General features: G+C 37.8%; 1 protein-coding gene across 3 annotated transcripts in view; it reads right to left on the reverse strand.

Annotated features, from left to right (window-relative positions):
* Positions 1–4,935, reverse strand: part of LOC577900 (methyltransferase-like protein 27) — a 28,236-nt gene extending 23,301 nt beyond the window's left edge. For 2 of the 3 annotated variants that reach the window (XM_011664459.2, XM_003724266.3), the window contains exon 1: positions 4,333–4,935. The gene's annotated coding sequence lies outside the window, so the exon portion shown is untranslated. The remainder of the gene's footprint in view (positions 1–4,332) is intronic. The other variant, XM_030996822.1, reaches the window with a different exon arrangement.
* Positions 4,936–8,276: the final 3,341 nt, after the last annotated feature.

Here is an 8,276-nt window from a genome sequence, read left to right on the forward strand (position 1 = left end):
TAAACTGGATGGTAGTTTGGTTATACAAAACTGTAAATGTGATCTAAAATATGTTTTAGCTTTGAAAAACAAAATTCCAGAGTTCTATCGTGAAGTATTGTATGTCTATTTTACCTCTAAAAAAAAGAAAAATTGTCAGAGCAAAATAAACAGATTATTTCTTGTATTGAGAAATGTAAAGAAATGTTATGGTTTAACGATATTATAAGACATAATGGAAGAATGTTGCTATTTAGAAATTGGATACGATAAAATATTTTATTTGTGCGTGATTTAGTAACCATGAACAGTATCTTACAGTTAACGGATTAAAAGATAATTATTTTTAATGGAAAATGGTTATCAGAGTCTTTACTTCGTATTGGATCATAGCTCCAAAATTGGAGGAAAATATTAAAACAAATATTTATTTTTGTTCAAATGATTTAAAGAAAGTACTTTAAAGAAAGAATCTTTTGTGTCATATGCGGAAAAAGGTACTTATTACTTGTTTTAGTGTAAGGCTGAAGCCTGCGTTGTGTGTTAACGTGCCCCTTCCATTGTTCATAGAGTTGAACTCTGAGACGCAGGTTATGTTTAGTGGAAAACACTCCGTCCCTCGGAAAGGACGTTAAATGGAGGCCCCGTGTAGAGAAGAGTCACTACCTTTGCACGTTAAGAACCCAATGCACTATTCGTATAAGAGTGAATCTTATATTAATAAAGAATTAGGCCCAGGGGTGTTTCACAAACTCAAAGTTGAACTTATCTCTAAGTTGGACTTAATGATTATGGAAAGCCGTTAGTATCTAGGACAATGTTTTGTTACATGACAGGTCCAAGCTATTTGGATTGTGACGTACGGGACATTCAGAGACTTTGAACAAAAAATAACAACAGATGAAATTATTTATATGGCTATCTTTTGGTATGGGTCTGTGGCTATTATGGGCTAGTTCATTTGTGGAAAGTTTTAGTTCTGACCAACTCTTTAATTAATTTTTAATGTAATTAGTGTGCTGCGTGATAGCTTGGACCTGCCCTACAAAACGCTTAGATACAGCCCCGGCATAGCTGAAAAGCTCCCCGGTCACTGATGAGATATGACGTCACATGTTGAACATGATGTGCACAGGCAGACGATGTCCCATGACATCTCTCACAATTTCAGTGCCTGTTTTGTCATCTTTTCTTCAGTTATTTCTCTTACTTCAATACCCTCAGGCGAAATGTTTAATTTATTGCCTCACTCTAAACTCCGTGCATGGTATTATTTTGATGAAAAGTGCAAGGATTACAAAAAAAGGAATCCGTCGCTTGTAAAAAAAATAAGACGCCATTGTATTTTCAGCTGGATACACCGCGGCATGCTCTGGTTTCAAGAGGGAACACATGACGTCCATGCTATCATTTTGGAGGATTTTTAATTTGAAAGTTTGGTATCCTTGGTTGTTCATTATATCCTGCGTATCTACAAACATAAGAATTTAGTTATCATAATGGGGTCATATCCAGCGCTCAAAATACACGGGGGCGGTGGGCGATTCGCCCCCGTAAGCTACAAAATCGCCCCCGTCAGGTTGCTCACGGGGGCGATTGCAAAATTAAAAATCGCACCTGTGGAATTATAAAATAAAGATAATCTTTTCTGTTATAACTTTAACACAATATTGAGTTTCAATTTTCAAACCTCAAACCAATGAAATGGAACTAAGATTAGTGTGCAAGATTTCTCGTTTTATAGGCCTATTATTACCGATTCAGCTCGCAGTGCAGTGCCGCCGTCAGCAGTGGTTATAGGCCTACTGCGCCGTTAGTAGCGGTGCGTGTGCACGCTGCCGCGCCATGTCTGCTGGAGCTGGAGGCGATCGGGCAAGGGCAGAAACATGGTCATGGCCTGGAGAAGTTTTTCGTTGTCAGCAAATAATGAACCTCGACCAGTAAATCAATATTAGGGACTTTTAGATTTGCACGATGAGAACGTGGACTGCAACGTGTGACCTCCTTAAGGCACTGCCAGTGCTTAAAAGGATGTCACATGTGATTGCCAGCTAGTGCCTTAAAAGGACGTAACACATCCACGTCCACGTCCACGCAAATCTAAAAGTCCCCTTTGAGGAGAAGAGGAAGACCAAAATGTCGTGAAATCAGGGGCGGCGATTTCTGTTAATGACCGGGGGGACGAAATGCGATTTTTTTTTACGAGGATGTTATGCGAGGGAGCGTAGCGACCGAGCGAGATTTTTTTTTGCAATTTTATTAGTCTAAACGCTGCACTCTTGGGCCTTCCAGAGCCTAAAAGTGTGTTGCAGTCATTATTCAGTATATGCTATACAATTTGTTTTGCACTTTTTCAAATTTCCTCCTCCCACCCCCCGGCCCCCTTGGGCTGCCAAGTGAAAATGTGATATTAAAGCGGGGGGGGGGGGGGGGATTCTGGAGAGGAGGACTACTAATCTATTTTATTTTTTTTCAGAAGGCGGGGGGAAGTGAAGCGCCGTTTTAGCATGACTTTTTTTAAACTCTTACTTTCACCTATCTCAGATAACCCTAAGTTTTTGGTTGCTGCTCTATATGTAGTTGATAATGCATGATTAAAATAAAGAGAGGGAGAGAGAGAGAGAGAGAGAACCACCATCATTTTGCAATGGTTCAGGGTTCGTGTAATGTACATTTGAAACCATTTCTTAGCGTCTCAACCCTAAAAAAATAGCAAAACTATTTTTGAGGAAAAGCATTATACTGAATTAAATAAAGAATAAAAGCTTTATATTGGATCATACTAATACTGATACGGGCTAAAGACAATGTGGTATTTGTATAGAGGTATTCCAAAATGACATTCTGATAATCGACCTTTGTTCTGGTATCATATGTATATACGCATAATACAACTGATCTTTATGATTTCTTAACGTGACATAGCTTCTTCTCCCTCTGCAAACAAAACAGAAAACAAGGTTATTTAATAAAAGGACCATGTGAAAAATAATCATTGTGATTCAAATTGATGCAAGGATTTTTTTTGAATAAGCAATGCTTTTCACCAGAATCTTCTTTGTAAAAACGACTTTTACAAATCTCAGCCATGCAATTTTGCCCCTGTGCTGTAAGATCACTTTGAGATTAGGAGAAGTGTATTATGTAATGGGTATTTTAAATTGAATGGAACGTCTCAACTCAGTAAGCATGGCTGAGATTTGTAAAAGTTGTTTTTACAAAGAAGATTCGGGTGAATAGCAGTGCTTATTCAAACAAATATTCGCATCAATTTGAATCACAATGATTATTTTTCACATGGTCCTTTTATTAAATAACCTTGTTTTCTGTTTTGTTTGCAGAGGGAGAAGAAGCTATGTCACGTTAAGACATCATAAAGATCAGTGTTGTATGCGTATATATTATATACACAGGCCAGTAACAGCTATGTAGCTTGTAAATTTGTAAGAGGGAAAATGCTGATTGAAATGATAATGATGAAATAGCAAATAATTGAGGAGTATCATAGGTACCAATTCAATGGATATTTGTATAAAAAAGAGCCCCCGTCAGTAATAAAAGAGCCCCCGTGAGAAGGCTCACGGGGGCTCTTTTTTCGGGGGAAGAGCCCCCGTGGACAAAAAATTAATTTGAGCCCTGCGTATATATTATATACACAGGCCAGTAACAGCTATGTAGCTTGTAAATTTGTAAGAGGGAAAATGCTGATTGAAATGATAATGATGAAATAGCAAATAATTGAGGAGTATCATAGGTACCAATTCAATGGATATTTGTATAAAAAAGAGCCCCCGTCAGTAATAAAAGAGCCCCCGTGAGAAGGCTCACGGGGGCTCTTTTTTCGGGGGAAGAGCCCCCGTGGACAAAAAATTAATTTGAGCCCTGCGTATATATTATATACACAGGCCAGTAACAGCTATGTAGCTTGTAAATTTGTAAGAGGGAAAATGCTGATTGAAATGATAATGATGAAATAGCAAATAATTGAGGAGTATCATAGGTACCAATTCAATGGATATTTGTATAAAAAAGAGCCCCCGTCAGTAATAAAAGAGCCCCCGTGACAAGGCTCACGGGGGCTCTTTTTTCGGGGGAAGAGCCCCCGTGGACAAAAAAATTAATTTGATAATTAATTTGTTAATTTTTATAATAATACCCGCCTCACAGCAAGCATGCAGTGCTAGAGGTCAATACGCATTAGCATTGACTATCTATGCTTTGCTGGAGTGCCATCAGGTATGGTTAAACAATCTTTTTATTTTTATAGTGGCCTGATCAGTCGAATCAGAAAAGATTAATCCGAAAAAGATGAATTCGAAAAAGATGAATCAGAAAAGTATGTTGTATGCCTACCTTTTTCTCGCTGGCTCATTTGTTGAAATGCAGAAGGGCCATACGTCCTACTACGCTCACGAGTGATGAACCGTTAATGTTGGAGCAGTTGTGAGATTAGAGTTATGATTCAATTTCATTACGTGTACCGACGAAATCATAAAAACACGTCGCAAATAATAGATCATTCAACCACGAAAAGGTTATCCGGTGTGAGGGTGGCGACGTACAGCCCTAAAGTTGCCCCCAAGGCCAACGTACTCTATTCGGTCAATGGAGCAGGAATTTTTTATACATGCCTAAATACACAGTTTCTTGTGAGCTCAAGCAAACTAATTTGTATTGAGGCACTTCACAAAGACTTATGCATTAAATTTGGTTACATATTACGAAAATGGCCTATTCGCATTCTGCCTGATGGGATACGATTGTTCCTGGCGGGTGTTGGGTGGAGTCAGTCGTGTCCGCGCGCTTCGCGGGGACCTGCGAATCCGACGCAGACACGTTGCGAAACTTACCTTTCAGATAGACAGTAAACAATTTATCTACATGTGTCGTGTACAACTCATCCCCCTTCCTTTTCCTTTTCTTTCCCCTCCCTCTATTTATTTTATATCCTCTTCTCTTCTTTACCTCCTCCACCTCCTCCACCTTTCATTCCTATCTTTCTCTCTCTCTCTCTCTCCCTCCCCCCCTCTCTCTCTCTCTATATATATATCTCTCTAGCTGTCCCCCTCTCCCTCTCTCTCTTCTTACTATTTTTGCTCCTCAATCTAGTCTCCCCTTTAATACAACCCTTTTCTCTCTTCTCAATCTTCAAATGTCGACTCCTTTCTTAAGTTTTCCCTATTACTATGTAATTTATATATTTTTTTGTTAATGTCATGATTTCGTGTGAATTTATGTACATTATGTGACGTATACACCTAAGTGTTTATCAATTATTTTGTAACTACTTTGTATTTTGTTCATTTGCTGCCAGTGGAGGCCAATTTTCTATGTTGTGAATATGGACCAATACATTATCTATCTATCTATCTATGTATAATATCCTGGTATTATATTTTCCTTTTTTCAATTTTCTATTGATACCAAAGGCAAGAAGGAAAGGTATATGATCCCAATGAGAAGGCATTATCCCCCCCCCCCCCCACTGGCGGCGCAAAAGAATTGAGAAGGAAGAAAGAGGAAGAAAAGAAGAAAAAGAAAAAAAGGAAAACAAAAAAATAAGTAGGCGGTTTCTCGGCAAAATTTGTATGATCACGTATTAGTCAAAACATATTCTTTCACATGATTGGTAATACGACCCCCCCTCAATTTTTTGTGTGTTTTGGAAGACCCCCCCCCCCTCCTTTGTTTTTTTTAATTGAACAAAAAATTGTGCTAACGGGTAACAAAAAAAAGGTGACCTTACCCCCCCCCCCCCCCCCCCAACGGAACGACATATCGATCGGTCAAATTCTCAAATTTTCGGGAAAAATAAAAAATGTGCTGTATTTTGAGCGCTGGTGTAGTGTTACTTGGTGCCAGTAAACGAGACGTCCGCAGCCGTCCTAGATGAGCGGTGCTCCCCTATAAGTGTTTGGAAAGTAATTTATATGTTTTCTTCAGCAGGTGGGTGAAAGCGCGATGGAAAATAATTTATTTTCGTTTGAACAGCGTGAATTAGAAAATAAGGAACCTAGCCTTAGCCATTTCACGTTTACATATACATATACATGTGTCATGGGACAGCGGCCATAACATGCTAAAAACATGTAAGAGGGCGTGCACGAAGTCAGGTACATGTATACAAAGAGATACAGTGTAGAAGAGAGGAGAAATAAGAACAAGTGGTAGAAAAGGGGGAGATGCACACCTAAAACAAAGTTTCAGGTGAAAGGAGGAAAGAGGGAGGGAGAAAGAACATAGCAGCTGACATTCATGCACGCACTCAAGATACGTTGTTCATCCATTAAAAGATTAAAAGATTACTGTTTCGCATCATTATGGACAGAGTGAAAGGCATTTAAACACTATCATAAAAGACAGTTCTTCTCAAAAATACAGATTTGTTGAGTTGAAAGACATTTACTGTTATAGGTTACATTATTGCACTTAATACTGACATTTGAAATATTGACATTGGTTAAAAAAATTGATTAAAAAATTGATCAAAAAAGCATGGCAAAAGACATCAACTGTTCGAAAAATGGTTATCATGAAAATGACTCTGCTTTACATGACAAGACATGCAAAAAACTAGAGTTGTGATCAGAGCATAACATATCAATTTACATGTATGCATGTGTGTGTGCAGGCATGCGTGAAGTCAGCTGTATGTATACAATAGAGATAGAGGAATTAAGGAGATAGAGATAAGGAGATAGACAAGGAAATAAATAAGAAGAAAAGAAAGTGGTAGAATGATTAGGTGCACACCCAAAACAATGCTTCAGGTGTAGTTAGAGAGGACAGAAAAGGAGAAAAGATTATGACCTGGCTCCACGCATGCACCCAAACCATCCACACATTACATACACTCAATTAGAAAATCATCGTTTTACAGAATTGTTGAAAATAGGGATTCTTGGTACATGGATTCTTGGTACCAAAACACGCCACTAATACTGGACATAAGATTCGATGGGGATGATGCCCACATTATTGAGTTTAAAAGGCACTTTTGGCTTTGATGAAAAGAATGATCCTTCACCGAATAGGGACTCCGTTTACTATCTTCGCTTCAGTGATTTCGAAGCAGCAAAAAACAAGAAATTGTGTGAATAATCAAAATTCCAAGAAACAGGAGTGGACGAAAGGTGGCCTGATAAATAGGTATAAATCAGTACTGGTAACGCGTTTGCATTGTGAAAGAAACGTTGTGGAATCGATCAGAAAAGGTTGATCATCTAGCATATAAGTATTGGTGTGTACTGCAAGGTTCTGGAATCATCAAAATTATAAGAAATTTGGCCCAGTCTTGGTAAAGTTACAAGCACTGTACACGGAAAGATGTATATGGGACTACGCGATATCTATCCAGTCCGGATAGATATGATAATTTACTAAATATATCAATTAGTAGGCGGTTTCCTAGCAAAATTTTTGTCATCTCGCAGTTGTCAAAACATAATCTTTAACATGATTGGTAATAAGAGCTTCCATTTCATTTTTTGAGAGGGGGGCGTTTCCACAATTAGTCTTTACCTTTAAGGCTGGTAGGACACGAAACCATTTTTATTGGTGCTATAACTGAATTTATATATCAAATTTCTAGGAAAATTGTCATATTTTTGAAAAATAATGCCGTTATCTTGATTTCACGTTTATGGTAATATTGTTGGCTACATAGATATAATACATTGTGAAAATGTGCTGACCATGATTATTGGACTGCATTATATACAAACAATATGTTTAAGCATTGGTTTGAATCACGTATCATTGAGCCTCTTTAAAATTAGAGCAGGAGGCAATCAGAGGCATCAAAATGTTAACTTTGAGCCTAAGACACTATTGCAAAATGTGCCATGTTTATCATCATATTCTAGGCTACTGACTGTAATCATTGTGCAAATGATCAAATCAATGCATACACAGTACTGTATGCCGATACCAAGGGATGTTTTTGAAATTAATAATGGTAATCTTAAAGAATAATCTCTCAACAGGGCTTAATGTGATATCTATCTGCATTCGACAAGCCTGATTTATTGATGATCCATGCTGCATTGATACGACAAAAATGCTATTTCTTATGGAGAAGAAACAATTAGCATTGACTCACAGTACTGGGCTATTAACACAAATTTCATTATAATAATATTTTGAGTCATTAAAATAAGGAGCACTGCATTATTTCGTAATTCTCCTTTCTACTTCAGGAGATTTATTCATTTTATTCGGTGATGAAACTGATACGCAACACTAAAAGGACTAGTGTACGATGGAAAAAGTTGAATAAAAACTAGTGTACCCAAACA

The sequence above is a fragment of the Strongylocentrotus purpuratus genome, unplaced genomic scaffold, assembly GCF_000002235.5.
Source record: "Strongylocentrotus purpuratus isolate Spur 01 unplaced genomic scaffold, Spur_5.0 spur5_scaffold_3, whole genome shotgun sequence".
In the NCBI taxonomy this organism is placed as follows: Eukaryota; Metazoa; Echinodermata; class Echinoidea; order Camarodonta; family Strongylocentrotidae; genus Strongylocentrotus; species Strongylocentrotus purpuratus.